At 33.7% G+C, this 15192-nt stretch overlaps 1 long non-coding RNA gene across 2 annotated transcripts; it reads right to left on the minus strand.

Moving 5' to 3' along the window:
- Positions 1 to 5745: 5745 nt before the first annotated feature.
- On the minus strand, positions 5746 to 14747 carry LOC118763721. 2 transcript variants are annotated; one of them, XR_004999474.1, is made up of 2 exons: positions 14662 to 14736; positions 5746 to 5762 (listed from the first exon to the last, which is right to left on the minus strand). It is a non-coding gene; the product is annotated as an uncharacterized LOC118763721 (long non-coding RNA). The 2 variants fall into 2 exon arrangements; XR_004999475.1 differs by having other exon boundaries at positions 5760 to 5774; positions 14662 to 14747.
- Between the last annotated feature and the right edge of the window lie 445 nt (positions 14748 to 15192).

Genomic DNA, 15192 nt, shown 5'->3' on the forward strand with positions numbered 1-15192 from the left:
TGTGTGTGTGTGTGTGTGTGTGAGTGTGTGTGTGTATGTGTGTGTGTGTGTATGCATGTTTGTATGTATGTATGTATGTATATATGTATGTATATGTTGTTGATGTACTCTGTTGATATTATTAATTATGTCATTAATAGAAATTAGTTGTTCTTGTTTGCACAAAAATAATATTGTCATTTTGTCGGAAAGGAAGAAAAAGCTAGAACTGGAGAAACACAGAACTATCTGGATTCATTCATAGATGGAACCATTAAAGTGTCTTAATCTTTGCGTACTTAATTTTCAGCTATGGAAGCAAGTCGAGTTGTTTCCCATTGTATGATATATACCTTCTTTTCGAGAGATAGTATTGCTTTAAGTGCAGACATAACTGAGCTGGCAATAGAGAGGTTGTATTACTCAAATACGGAGAATCTTTCCTCTCACAATATACAAACATTTCTTATGGCACCAGCAGACAAAATGGAAACCGCGTTTCCTCGGAGGATAGCGAGAGAAAAGCACTGGAACAGCCTCTCTGATACATGGGGCTCGCATTTGCGGACAGCAATCTCTGCCCCAATAGTGATGAGCAGGGATATGGACCGTAGGCCAAGAACGCCGGAGGCCTCAACTACAAAACGTTCAACCATAAACCCTTCAAAGAGCGACAGATACCATGACAGTTTTATTTTTCTGAGCCTGACGAGCAGCAGAACCTTGACTGGCAGCTGATAACGCGAAGTTGCCACTGGAAATATCAATGTATGTGGCATCACAGATATGTGACCTACCGCTACGGAACGGGAAAATTGACACACCGCCCGGCCTTCTAGGGTCCCTGCGGACTAGACCCGCTGTCCTGAACTCGGAAGGGGAGTCTACGGTGTCGAGACCATACTTTATGATCTTGTTAAGGGCGGCATAGCTTAGAAGGCCACCAGAGTAGTGGCATTCATGAAACTCATAATTCTAGCGAACAAGCTTCAGGTAAACGTTTATGTGAAGGCAGTCGCCATCAAGTTGGGTGTCAGTTGCGTGTGACGGTATCGCATTGAGCCAAACTCTGCTGTGAGGCTCGGAGGCTGAGCGGAAACATGCCAGGCGGTGTTGGTCAATATAGATGCAGGCAGAAATGGATAAAAGTCCGTTGTATAATTATATGTGTGTGTACATATATGTGTGTGCGTTTGTGCATACATGTATGCGCCCGCGAGTTGGTCTTTGCACCTGTGTTTGTTCCCCATCACCGCATGAGAAATGGTGTTCCTGCATTTAAGTTTCCTTAAGCAAGCGGTTCGATAATAGAGGGCAATAAGATAAGATCCCGAGTAAAAATAAAGTTAAAAAAAAGTACCGGTGCCGATTCTGTCAGGTAAAATTATTCAAGGCATTGAACCGGAATTGCCACATTCTAATGAACGAAACAAGTAAAATAAATAAATAAATAAATAAGTAAGTAAATAAATGAAACAAAAATTTTTAAATAACGTCGAAAAGAGTAATTTTGATTCTAAACGCATTCTTACGTTAGCATATCTATTTTACCCAAATATTTACTTTTCAATTTATCTGCAATTTAGTATACCATTTACATAATGCACCTACTTACCGATATATCTAAAGAATCTCATTCCACAATTGTGAGGTAGTGCGTTCAATCCTGAGTTGAACCTTGTCATGCGAATAAAATGAGAAGGTGTAAATAGAAGACTGAAATAAAAAGTACAGACTTACAGATTCGAGTTTTCACATGGATAACAATGCAACTGCACAGGAGTTGAAAATTCAGACGGTCAACAAGAGAATTATCGCCATCAATAGACGGAGATTTACCATCACAACTATCTATCTATCTATCTGTCTGTCTATCTATCTATTTTTCTATATACCTATCTATCTCTCAATGTTTCTTTTTTTCCTTTCTTTGTGCTTATTTCGATATGCAGAATATGGATTTAATATTTAAATATATATATATATGCATGCATATATATATATATATATATATATTATATATATATATATATATATATATATATCTATATATATTATATATATATATATATATATGTATGTATATGTATATATTATATATATATATATATATATATATATATAGGCGCGGGAGTTGTTTTGTGGTAAGTAGCTTGCTTACCAACCACAGCGCTTCTAGTTCGGTCCCACTGCACGCCACCTTAGGCTAGTGTATTTTACTAGAGTCTCGGGCCGACCAAATCCATGTGGGTGGATTTGGTAAACGGAAACTGAAAGAAGCACATCGTATGCGTGTGTGTGGTGTGTGTGTGTGTGTGTGTGTGTATTTATATGTTCGTGTACCTGTGTTTCTTCCCCCAACATCGCTTGACAGCTGATGCTGGGGTGCTTACATCCCAGTAATTAGCGGTTTGGAAAAAGGGCCCTATAAAAGAAGTACTTGTTTTACAAAGTCCTGAGGTCGATTTAATCCTCAGGTCGACTAAAGACAGTGCTCCGGCATGGCCGCAGTCAAATACCTGAAACGATATATATATGTGTGTGTGTGTGTATACATATATATATGTGTGAATATATATATATAATATATATATATATATATATATATATATATATATACTGAGAGAGAGAGGAGAGAGAGATATACATATATATTATAACTTGCACTCAGTTGTGTATACACATATTTATAAATATACAAAATACATAGGCTTACGCTTATTTATATGCTTTAATGAACACGTAGCTAGTTGGTTATATGCAGAGAAAATTACTTATTCTAACATCTTATCCAGAAAATACTACACACATGAACACACACTCACAGGCACTCTCTCTTCACGCACATACATATTCAGTTTTATGTAAGTCCCCTTTGAAAATGAGTTGTCATCCTGGTGATAATATAATGTTTATTAGATTCCATGAGATTCAAATTGCCTTTCCACGTAAAGGAAAAAATTTAAATGGAGAATATTTAAAAGAGATCAATAAAGACATAAACTAATATATATCGAGAGGCAAACAAAAGTATAGAGATATAATACAAGCATACACACATATATATATACACATACATACATACATATATATACGCGCGAGAGTGTGTGGGCTCACATGCGTTTATATATGTAGATATACTTTCATTTATGCACTTGTATGTAAATATATATATATATATATATATATATATATATATATATACATATATATATATATTTGAAGATATATACATATGGTATTATATATGCATACATACATGCATGTATATATGTATATACACATACATATATTTATATATATGTGTGTGTATACATTTATATATTTTTATAATTGTATGTATAAATGCACGTATATATCTGTACCTATGTGCCTATGTGCGTATATATGTGTATATGTATACACATGGACATAAATATTTTTCTGTGATCGTATGTATTAGTACACACAGAAACACATAGCGATAGACACACATATATATGCACCAAACTACGCACACATCTCTCTCCCTCTGTATATATATATATATATTATGTATATATATGTATGTGTGTATATGTTCATGAATTTAAAAAGAAATCAAATAACAATAGGAGCCGTTGTTATGATGTCTAAGAACGAGCATTATATTTTTCTTTTTTCCTCTGTGATCCTTTATCAACTCCGAGCGTTTAAAATCATCTAAAAATGACGATGAAGCAGACAAAAAGGAAGATGACATTAATGACAACGGATATGGATAGAAAAAAAATTTGAAAAAATCAATGTTGGTGAGTACAGAAAAGTGGGAGTGGAAGGAAAAAATTAGGTGTTTGTCATTTAGGAGGGAAAGCATGGGAGAGAAAGGAAGAGGCTGAATGGAAATAGGAAGTGGAAGAAGTTAAATGAAGGAGATTACCGAATAACAGCAGCAACAACAACAACAATAACTTCAACAACAGCAGGTACAACAACAACAATAATAATGACAATAATAATAATGAGGAAAATATCAAAAGCAGTAGTTACGAGAGAGCACCGCCCTTTTCTAAGAATATTTACCGTAAAATCTTCTGCCATTGAATAATGCATATACGTATAAACCCTCAACGCACATAGACATACACACACACATGTATATATATATATATATATATATATATATATATATATATATATATATATATATATATATATATATATATAATATATATATATATAATATGTGCAGAGCATATATACTTATAGACACATACATACATATATAATAGATTCACACACCCATACATGTACTATGACTGCTTTTATCATATTTTGTTTGTATTTGTGTAGAAACCTGAAATATAGTCATACTTTTTTTTACAAAGGCGTACTTACTCTCTCTCATTCTGTCCCTCACATTTTCCCTTACACTTATTATAAACTACACATGCGTGTACAAATACAGACACATGAACACGAACAGACACGCACAAACATATATATATATATATATATATTCCAAGAATAACTTAACAAGAGAAACCAGTTAGCATATAGGACGCTATATATGAAAGCAAAGAGCTATGTAAGCCCACAGCCAGATGCAAAAGCTAATCTGTTGGCAGGGCTGTCACCTACAAATATAGGAGAAGGAACCTACAGGTTGTAGTTGACATGCTAGAATTAGCCGCTAAATCCCCTTCCAGTGACATCCAGCTGTCGTAAAATTCGTAAAGGTGTAGTAAACTATGTACTTCAAGGTACCCAGTAACAAGGCTCTTCATTTTTGATTTTCTTATTCGAAGCAGACTTATAGTTAAACAAGAAATATAGCAGCAATTCTCTTTATTTGAGCCTAGGCAACCTCTTGTGGTCGTTCAACGTGCTAGAAATAAAAATCACTTCTTGAAATTACAGAATACTGACTTTGAATACGAAATATACCAGGTATAGTATACGTATAAAAGTGATATACTATACGTATACAAGCGTATATTATACGCATAAAAACTCAGACGGGTTGATCACAACTGGAACGCCTTTGATCATAGACTTGTGCAACGAAGATGGTATTGGTAATAAACGACATTTGAGTCAATAGTTCTTTCGTTTCCTTTGATTTCATTAGACTGCGATCATGCTGAAGTATTTTTAATCGAATAAATCAACCTAATTTTTTGCTAAGCCTGATACCTATTCTATCAGTGTTGGTATGTTTACGGGGATGTAAACATACCAGCACCGGTTGCCAAGTGATGGCATTGGGGGGGGGGGAAGCACAGGGGAAAATACACACATAAAAGCGCGCGGGAACACAAGCACAAACACATACATAATTCTTTCAGTTTCTCTCTACCAAGTCCACACACAAAGCTTTGGTCCCCCCGAGGTTGTAGTAGGAGACACTTGATGAAGGTTTCCACACAATGGTACCGAACCCAGAACAATGTGGTTGAGTTGCAAGCTTCTTACAACACAGCTACGTAAACGCCTGTATACGCTCCCTAATTTCAGAAAGCAATTTGTCACTATTCGTCAATTAGAATTTAAAAATCGAAGACAATATGAGAATAGTCTTGCTCGTGTCTCGTCCTTTAGTAATTTCTCTAAAACTTCCATATTACCTAAAAAACATAAATAAGAAAATGAGATAGAGAATAGAATAAAATACTCTCCAGATTATTTCGTGGCATCTGATGTAATGTATAAGTGCACAGTTATGCCTGGATAGCCGAAAAGATACGCAAGGCATTCTGTATGATGCTGTCATTACTGTCAGTTCACCGCATATGATAGATTGTTCTCTCTCTCTCTCTCTTTCTCTCTCTCTTTCTCTCTCTCTCTCTATCTATCTATCTAACACTCACTCTCTTTTTCTCTCTCTCCCCATATATATATATATATATATATATATATGCATACATGGCTCTGTGTGCAGTGCAACTGTGTGGTATCTTGGGCAAGTGTCTTCTGCTCTAACCATGGCATGGGCCGATGAAATCCTTGTGAGTGGATTTCCTGTGAGTGGATACTATTCAAGAAGTGAAGTAGATCGTTGATGACAATCCCAGAAGATCCATGAGATTGATTGCAAAAAACACCACGTGTCAAAAGGAACAATCCGAAATGTTGTCCGCAAATCCTAAGTGATCAGAAGAGGTCATTTTATTTTGGAAACAGTGAAGGAAAATCGCTTAATTAGATGTAAAACTTAAAACTTACAAAGATTAGATGAACAAACTTAAAAACCCATCAGATAAAGATGTCATCTGCTTCTTCTCGGACGAGGAAAACTTTGATCAAGGTTAGAAAATAAACAGAGGAAATGACAGATGGTTATGTACAGACCCCCTAGAAGTTCCAAGGGTAATGCATACAAAACAGTCCTGCAACAGTCATGGCTTTTGGGGTTGTCAGCAACGAAGGACATGTAATGCGTCCTCACTTCTTTCCACAAGGTCTTCGAGTAAAATCTCTTGCCTACATAGATGTTCTGAATACAGAGATTAAGCCATGGATCGATAATGTACGCAACGGAAAAACTTTTGTGTTTCAACAAGACTCGGTTCCATCATACAAGGCTACAGCAACATAGGTATGGATGGTGAAAATTTTTTATGACTACATAACCCCTAACATTTGGCCTCCTAGCTCAATCCATTGCACTACCATATATAGAGCGTAGTTGAGAAAGAGCTTAATGAGCACTCTCATAACACCGAAGAATTCCTGAAAGTCTCCATAGACAGAGTAATGTCTAATATGAACACAGGCCACTGATCATAGCATTAAGGCGATTCAGACCTCACATAGAAGCCTTCATTGAAGTTGAAGGAGATATTATTGGATAAAATGACGAAACAATATATATTCTTATCCTCAAAATCTTTTTCAGGAACAAAAGCGTTGTTGTCAGTTTCTAAGAGTCATGATTGTGTAAGTATATAGCTGTACGCAAATACCTTACGCACCATCTATATGAACTTTCATACTACTTGCATTGTTTATATATGCATCTACTCTTTGCTAATAAAGGAGGTACGTACTATAAAGGAAAAAATAAATAAATAGCATACAGTCTCAGACAAGATCTCTCGAAAGACAAAAGCAATTTGGAAGAGAATGAATGTTTGTATCAAATAGGTGGTTAACCAAATATACAATCAATAATATAGCAAGTGACTCAAATAACTGACCATTGAACAAACGTAGTTAGACCATATTATTGCCTAGCTTAGTACCTCAAACATCTAGTTAAGTAACGAGGCAAACATATCAAACAACCTTTTCTTGTTTTGGTACGAGTCTTGCAGTTTTTAGAGGGATGAGACAGTCGAGTACATCGATTCCATTACTTGATTGGAACTTTGTTTATCGATCCCATAAGTTGAAAGGGTAACCTTGCTCAAATCTCAGTGAGATTATCGTTGTGTTTATCCTTTCGGCGTCGATAAAATAAATTACTTATGAAGTACCAGGGTCGTTATGAAGTACTTAACCCCTTCCTTTAAACTACTACACTTCTACCAATATCTTAATAAAATCAAAACAATCATTTAAGGTAATTGTTTGACAATGTTTATCATTCCAGTAGATGTTTCAAAACAATGTCAACGTATGAATTTGTTCAAGGAAAGAGAATCAAATATTCCACCAAACTATACAAAAGTGGAACGACCTGAAAAATTGCCAAGAAGCTCAGGATCAGATGGGATGTGTGGAAAAGGATTTGACCTAAGCAGAGCCTTCAAATTGGAAAGGGGAAAGGAATTTGGAGCAGGCATTCCTTTGTGTGACTATGGAAGTGAAATCACAAGATGAGCAACAAATGGATCTCAAATAGATGCTAGTTTCATAATTGTAAAAAAATATTTTAGAAAAACTATAAATGATTTATGAAGATTTTAAATGCTTTACCGAAAGAGAAGATGATGAAGAAGAAGAAGAAGAAGAAGAAGAAGAAGAAGAAGAAGAAGAAGGAGAAGGAATGGAGGAGGAGGAGGAGAAGTAGGAGGAAGAGGAGGAAAGGAAGCAAAAGAAGAAGAAGGAAATGAAGTAAAAGAAGGAGGAGAAGGAAGTAAAAGAAGAAGGAAAGGAGTAAAAGAAGAAGAAGAAGAAGAAAAGGAAGGAAAAGAAGGAAAAGTAGAAGTGAGAAAGAAAGAAAGAAAGAAAGAAGAGGAGACAACCATAGAATAAAGATAAAAAGAAAAACAAAGAAATTAAAATAGAGAAAAAATGTTCAGTAATGTTACTATAAACAAGCTTGATTGAAAAGGAACTGCAAAAAGTGTGAATAAATGTTAAAACTAATTGGTAACAAATAAGAAAAGAAAAAAAAATTATGAGGAAAATATGATTAGATGATGCAGTGGTGGGAGCGGAAGAGAAATTATAGAAAATAAATAGTGAAAACATAAAAAATAATTTAGTTGTTGTATGAATGTCTGCATTTACTTCTTAGAAAATATAAAGATCATGAATAATACATATTTCATATAAAGAGAAGAATATCGTATTTAAATCGATAATTATATATATATATATATGTACGCAGACACACACTGTATGTATAGCTTTGTAATGCATGTGTGTATTTATGTGCGTTCAGTGCTCAAATTTCCATATCACATTACAAAGGGGAGAGAAAGAAATATTTTTTCTTAAAAAAAGTGTAAAGAAAATATGTAAATGTTTAATTGTGAAAGTAAATCAAATTTTATATTTTTATGGTTTCTCTTCAGAAAGTTATTGTTCATATCGTAGTTCTTTTTCATGCTTGTTTTAAATGCTGACGTCATTATGCTGTTGTTGTTATGGTTTATTTAATATTTGTTTCTTTGATATGTCAGATAAAATGTCCATTGATGAATAGGTGTCAGCTAAATTTATTAAAGTTGTTATCACACACACAATCACGCACGCACGCGCGCACAAAAATACCCATACATACACAGACAGATTCAGTCACTCATACACACGCGTTTGTCTGTATATATTTGTGTATGTATCTATGTTTGTATATATGTATGTATACGTGCATATATTGTGTAAAATCATTCAACATAAAAAAGAATAATACAGAAAACTCAATTTTTTTACAAATATTGTATTAGTTTAACACTTCAGAAATTGACATGAGAATGTCTTAACATTTCGGACATAGGTTCTTCATCAGAAAATAAACAAAAGTATTAAGGAAACATTGAGTGAAAGAAGAAAATAGAATTAGTAGGCTCGTGAAAAGTGTAAGAAAAGGAATTACAAAATTAGGGAAAACATTAAAATATCATTTAATTACAAAATTAATCTATCTATCTATCTATCTATCTATCTATCTATCTATCTATCTATCTATCTATCTATCTATCTATCTATCTATCTGTCTGTCTGTCTGTCTGTCTGTCTATCTATCTATCTATCTGTCTATCTGTCTGTCTGTCTATCTATCTATCCATCTATCTATCTATCTATCTATCTATTTATCTATATGTCTGTCTGCCTGTCTGTTTGCCTATCTATCACTAAATCATACTTTTCTAAAAAAAAAATTATGACAGATTTAGATAGTTGCAAAAAAATACTAGCGCCATGAGAGGATATGAATGGTGTACTTATGTTCTAGAGGATAAGGTTTGAGGACCGAACTACTAAGAATAAGTGCTGAATTATAAATTTAGTTGTAAGACATGTAAATTAAACATGCTTGTATCTTTTCTGTTCAAGGGGCTAGCCGTGATTGGGAATATGTAATATCTTCATTTGACTCCTACAGGATATTAGAAGATATTTTTGCTTATTTTACATTTCCAACTATCACTGTTTTTAAATCATGCTAGATATTTGGTTACATCGATTGTCTCATATTTACCTATTTTCGGCAGTGCATAAATAACTGTTTTCATCTCCGTTCCCGTAAAGTCACGATTTTGAAAGTTATATTTCACTGTAACCTGCCTCTAGAACCACGCTTTAAATCAGGCTGCGGCTACTCCGTTAATCGGCAGTAACTTGGAATGCTAAATCCTCTGCAACGACCGACGAGAAGATTAGCTACTACGAATCATACTACCCAAATACGTGCAAGCATATAACTGAAAACTATATGTGAACTTGCACTGCCACTGCAAATCCGAATATGCTTTGTTGGTCGGAACCGGCTCAATCCAGCACGCTTGAATACCACTGCAAGTACAAGCAAAGTAAGTACATTGCAATTCGAGGTCGATTCTCTCAATGATTAAAATGAGCTGCAGAACTTAGTCGCCTATAGGTTTTGCAGCTCCTGACGCAAGAAAGAAATGATAGCAGTGTGTCTTGATTTTTACTCGGTCATCTGAACGATACATGCTTATAAGTGTACACCGCGAAGTTTTAATTAATATCAGAATGGGTCAAATTTGACTACAAAAATTTCTGCTTTCTTCTGCTTAAGAATGAGATATATTACGAGATCTAGGAAGCCCTGGTAATTATGAAAGTTCTTCAAAATCTATAGCCAGTTCTTCCATAGGGGTTCTGTACTATGCACACCCCGAATAATCAGAGATAACACACACATGCGCCTGCATAATTTTGTGTGTGTAAATATATATATATATATACTCGACTTTGGCAGCAACTGAAGAAATGCCACTAAAAGTTCTGTCAGGCCTGCTAACGATCCTGACTGCACCTCACATTTGACCTGTCATAACAGCTCAACTGCCCATATTAAGCAGAAATCATTCGCAAATTCCAGGTTTTGTTCATCAATTTTACAACACCTAAAATGTTGTCTTTGCTTTCATTCTTAATTCTGCAGAATTTGGAAGGTGATATATTACTTGCCTGATAAAAATTATGAGAATATTGTAGTTTGCTTGGATCATTGTGTATTGCTTATAAAGAATAAAATAATTTGAATGGTACAACAATGCACTATAATACAAACAACGGGCTATATACCTGTCGTAATTTAACCATCCATAGTCTGATGATAATTCGGAATAAAATTCCTTCCTCAGATATCCCTAGGAATTGATGGAGTCGCTGCTATAATATGGCACAATATATAATAATATATAATATAATATTGCATAATATATATTATAACAACGACTCCATTAGTTCCTAGGTATATCTGAGGAAGAATTTATATTCCCAAATATCATCAGACTATGTATGGTTAAATTACAACAGGTATATAGCCTATTATTTGTATTATTGTGCATTGGTGTACCATTCAAAACATTTTATTCTTGATAAAAATTGTTTTGCACTCTCTCTATATTGAAAATCGTATGTCTATAGTAATGTAAACCAGCTTGTATTCAATGGTATTTAACTTATATGCAATCACACTATCCCAATTTCTCTCATATTATCTTACTATTCCATGGGCATTGGAATTGTAATGTGTGTGGTATGTATGTTTCTTTGTACATGTATGTATGTATGTACGTATGTTCTCTTTTGCTTTCAATCATTTCAAATCTTCCTTCGGAGAAGGAACTGGCTCGAACAAAGATACAAAGCTACATTTTTAATTTTGCTGCTGTTGTTTAGCAGGTGCTGCCTGAGACATACCATATTGTGTTTGAAGGCCGTCTGCACTGATCTCAGTCCCCTATCACCTTCATTTCTTCTTACGTAGAGCCTGTCAACATCACTATTTCTGTGGAAGTTCCCTGTTGTTGTCAGGATTTTGCGGGTTTTGGTAGCTATGATGTGGATTTCCTCTACAGATCAATCAAGTATCCCAAATGTTGGGGTCAGCTCTGGTACTGAAAATGTATTGAGGGATATTGTTTTCTTGTAAAAGGAGAGTTCCGACCGCCATATTTTCCTAAGTCTGGTGTAATATTCTCGGGTCACACTATCTTTATTCACAATCCCTTCATATGATACATTTTCAACTATGCCTAGGTACTTGTAACATTCTTTTTGCGGAATGGGGGTGCTGGAAAGACCATTGATGCACAAATTTTGGGTTTGGGGGACTGTATGTATGTTTTTATGCATCCATGTATGCATGCCATTGATCAGTTTTATCTTGAGATTTCTTGTCAATAAAGGAAGGGCCGGATCCAAAGCTCCTTCTATAAGGTTTAAACATGAAGAGGGGTATATTTTTTCTATGTGTGTAGATTTGCGTACTTTGTTTTATGTAGGCCTTCTCATGCATATACTTCCATATCTAGACATGCTCATATACATATAAATGATAACCCTCTGAAAAGTTTTACAGAATTTTCAGTTCCTGTGAGGGATCGGCTCTGTAGTCTTCGAAGCAGCTTTCGCTTTTCTGGTTTTGAGAAGCCTAATTTCTCAAGAAGACTATTTAGGTAATATGTTACATATCCCAGGGCCCCAATATTTACAATTATAAAGCTGAACCTGTAATCTAGATAGCGTAACTGCAGATTTCTCAATAGTTCAGAGTAGGTATTCTCTTCTTCACTGATCTTCATCTCTGTGTATGTATGTATGTATGTATGTATGTATGACTGAATGAATGTATGTATGTATATATATATATATATATAATATATATATATATTATATATATTTATACATATATATGTATATATATGAATGTATATATATATATACATACATATAAATATATATATATACATACATACATTCATATATATATACGTATGCTTACTTTGATATGTATATATGAATATAAACACACAATGAATATACATGTAATAATATCTCTGTGATTCAATCTATGTGTAAGTCTGTATGTGGGTGAGTGTGTGCAGGCGTTTGTGTGTGTGTGTGCGTTTGCTCGAACCCACGCATAAACATGTAGACATACATAAATATCAACATGTAGACATATGAGATATGAATACATGCAGTAATTCTACAAAGCTTATTTAGACAAATTATATGTAGAAGCTAAATCATTTGAAGAAATGTATTTATATGTGTATACCCATATAAATGCATGCATACATATATACATACATACACACACACACACACATATATATATATATATATATATAATCCTTCATATAATAGAAAGAGAAACGTCAAATTTGTCTATGTATGTACGTTTATACGCTTACATACAAATATGTACACATATATATATACATATACATATATGAGTTTATATATATATATAATATATATATATATATATATATATATATACATATATATATATATACATATATATATATATATACATACATACATACATGCATACATGCATACATACATACATACATACATACATACATACATACATACATACATACATACATACATACATACATACATACTTTTATTTAATTTTATTTCTTGCCTCATTTTATTTCCTTTATAACGTATTTGCTGAGACGAAAATAATTTTCTGGTTTTCTTTTTAGTACAACCATCGGTTCGTAATTAAAATTCAAACTGACATTTATTGTGGAAATACCAACTTTTCAAAATCGATCAATGTTGACAGATGCTCAGGGCAGCTGATCAGCTCTGTGACTAAACAGTAAGCAGGAGCAGAGAGCCGGAGAGCACTAGAGAGTGAGAGAGGGAGAGACGGGAGATGGGGTAAAGGAGAGAAAGAGCATAGAAAGTGTGTATCAGCATATGAATGCATACAAATTTAATTCATGTTTATATATTTCTTCTCTCTAAAACATCCTCTTTCCTTCCATATATACATATATGTTTATATGCATATGTGTGTGTATGTAATATATATATGTATGTACAAACACACACAAACGCATATATATAATATATATTTCTTTTGTTTGTTATATTCTGCTTGTTTCAGTCATATACATATAATAATAGAAATAAATTTTATATATATATATATATATATATATATATATATATGGGCACAGGACGTCACCAACTTTGAAAACAACACGAAATACGAGTAAACAAACGAGTTAAATACGTAAACGAGAGGAAAGAATGAAAAACAGGACAAGTAAACACAGAGAAAGGACCCTTCATCAGTTATCGGTTGTCTATCTACTCCTCATTTGAAGCATTCAACGACAATATGAGTCATCAAAGACAGTTGCTCCCGTAAATTCTAAAACAAAATTTAGGATTTATGGAGGATCGAAGCTGGGAACAAAAATAAGACAAGGAGAATAGAACGAAGAAGAAAAGACGGGAGTGGTATGACAGTAGTACACATTTGGTAGAATCTTCCTTAATGGTTAAGTGACCTAAAAGTGAGCTACTGTGGTATAGCAGTAGTCATTGGAATTGTTTTGAATAAATTCATGGTTAGAGACTCTTTGAATATATCGTTTTTAATATTTACGTGGGTATTATTCTAAGCACCTTGTGGTAGGCTCATTTGTGGTGGAAGCATTCAAAAAGGGATTATATTTTGGGATAAAATATGACTCTTCACTAATTCGTTGGTTATAGTTTTCATCGTACCTGAATTTATTGATGGAGACAATATTCTGAATTTGGGTTGTTCGTTTGTGGCGCAAATGTCGATGTAATTGCTGAATGCTATTTTAAGGAAAGAGTCATATTTTATCGCAAAATATAAACACATTTGGAATGCCTCCACCCCAAATGGCACTACTTCAAGGGCCTTTGAATAATGCCAACGCAAATATTAAAAACGATATATTCAGAACAAAATAATTCCACTCACTGCTACTATAACCACAACAGGTGACTTTTAGGTCACTTGACTAGTTAAAGAGACTCCACTAACAGCCTATTACTGTCACTCCACACGCATCTTCTTCTTCATCTTCACCGTCTCCTTCCTCGGCTACTGCTGCTTAAACAATCAGAACCAAGAACCCACATACCGCATGTTAAATATTTCATCAGACCTTCTACTACCTACCTTCACAAAAGAACAAGTGAGAGAAAGAGAAAGAGAGAGAGAGAGAGAGAGAGAGAGAGAGAGAAAGAGAGAAAGAGAGAAAAGGAAAATATCCTAAGTATTTGAAAATTACGGAAATATTTTAACGAAACATTTAATATAAATTTCCCACAATGTAATTGTTTTTCATCCTTTACTCTAAGTTGAAAATCTCGCAAAGTTTGAAACCGGTACTAAAATGTTCTTCATGTTTAAAATTATTATAGCATTTTCTACCATATCTATTTTCCTGATATATATTATGTATATATATAATATATATATATATATATATATATATATATATATATATCATATATATATATATATATCTATATATATATAATACTATAATATATATATATATATATGTATATATATATATATATATGTATCTT

The sequence above is a fragment of the Octopus sinensis genome, linkage group LG6, assembly GCF_006345805.1.
Source record: "Octopus sinensis linkage group LG6, ASM634580v1, whole genome shotgun sequence".
Lineage (NCBI taxonomy): Eukaryota > Metazoa > Mollusca > Cephalopoda > Octopoda > Octopodidae > Octopus > Octopus sinensis.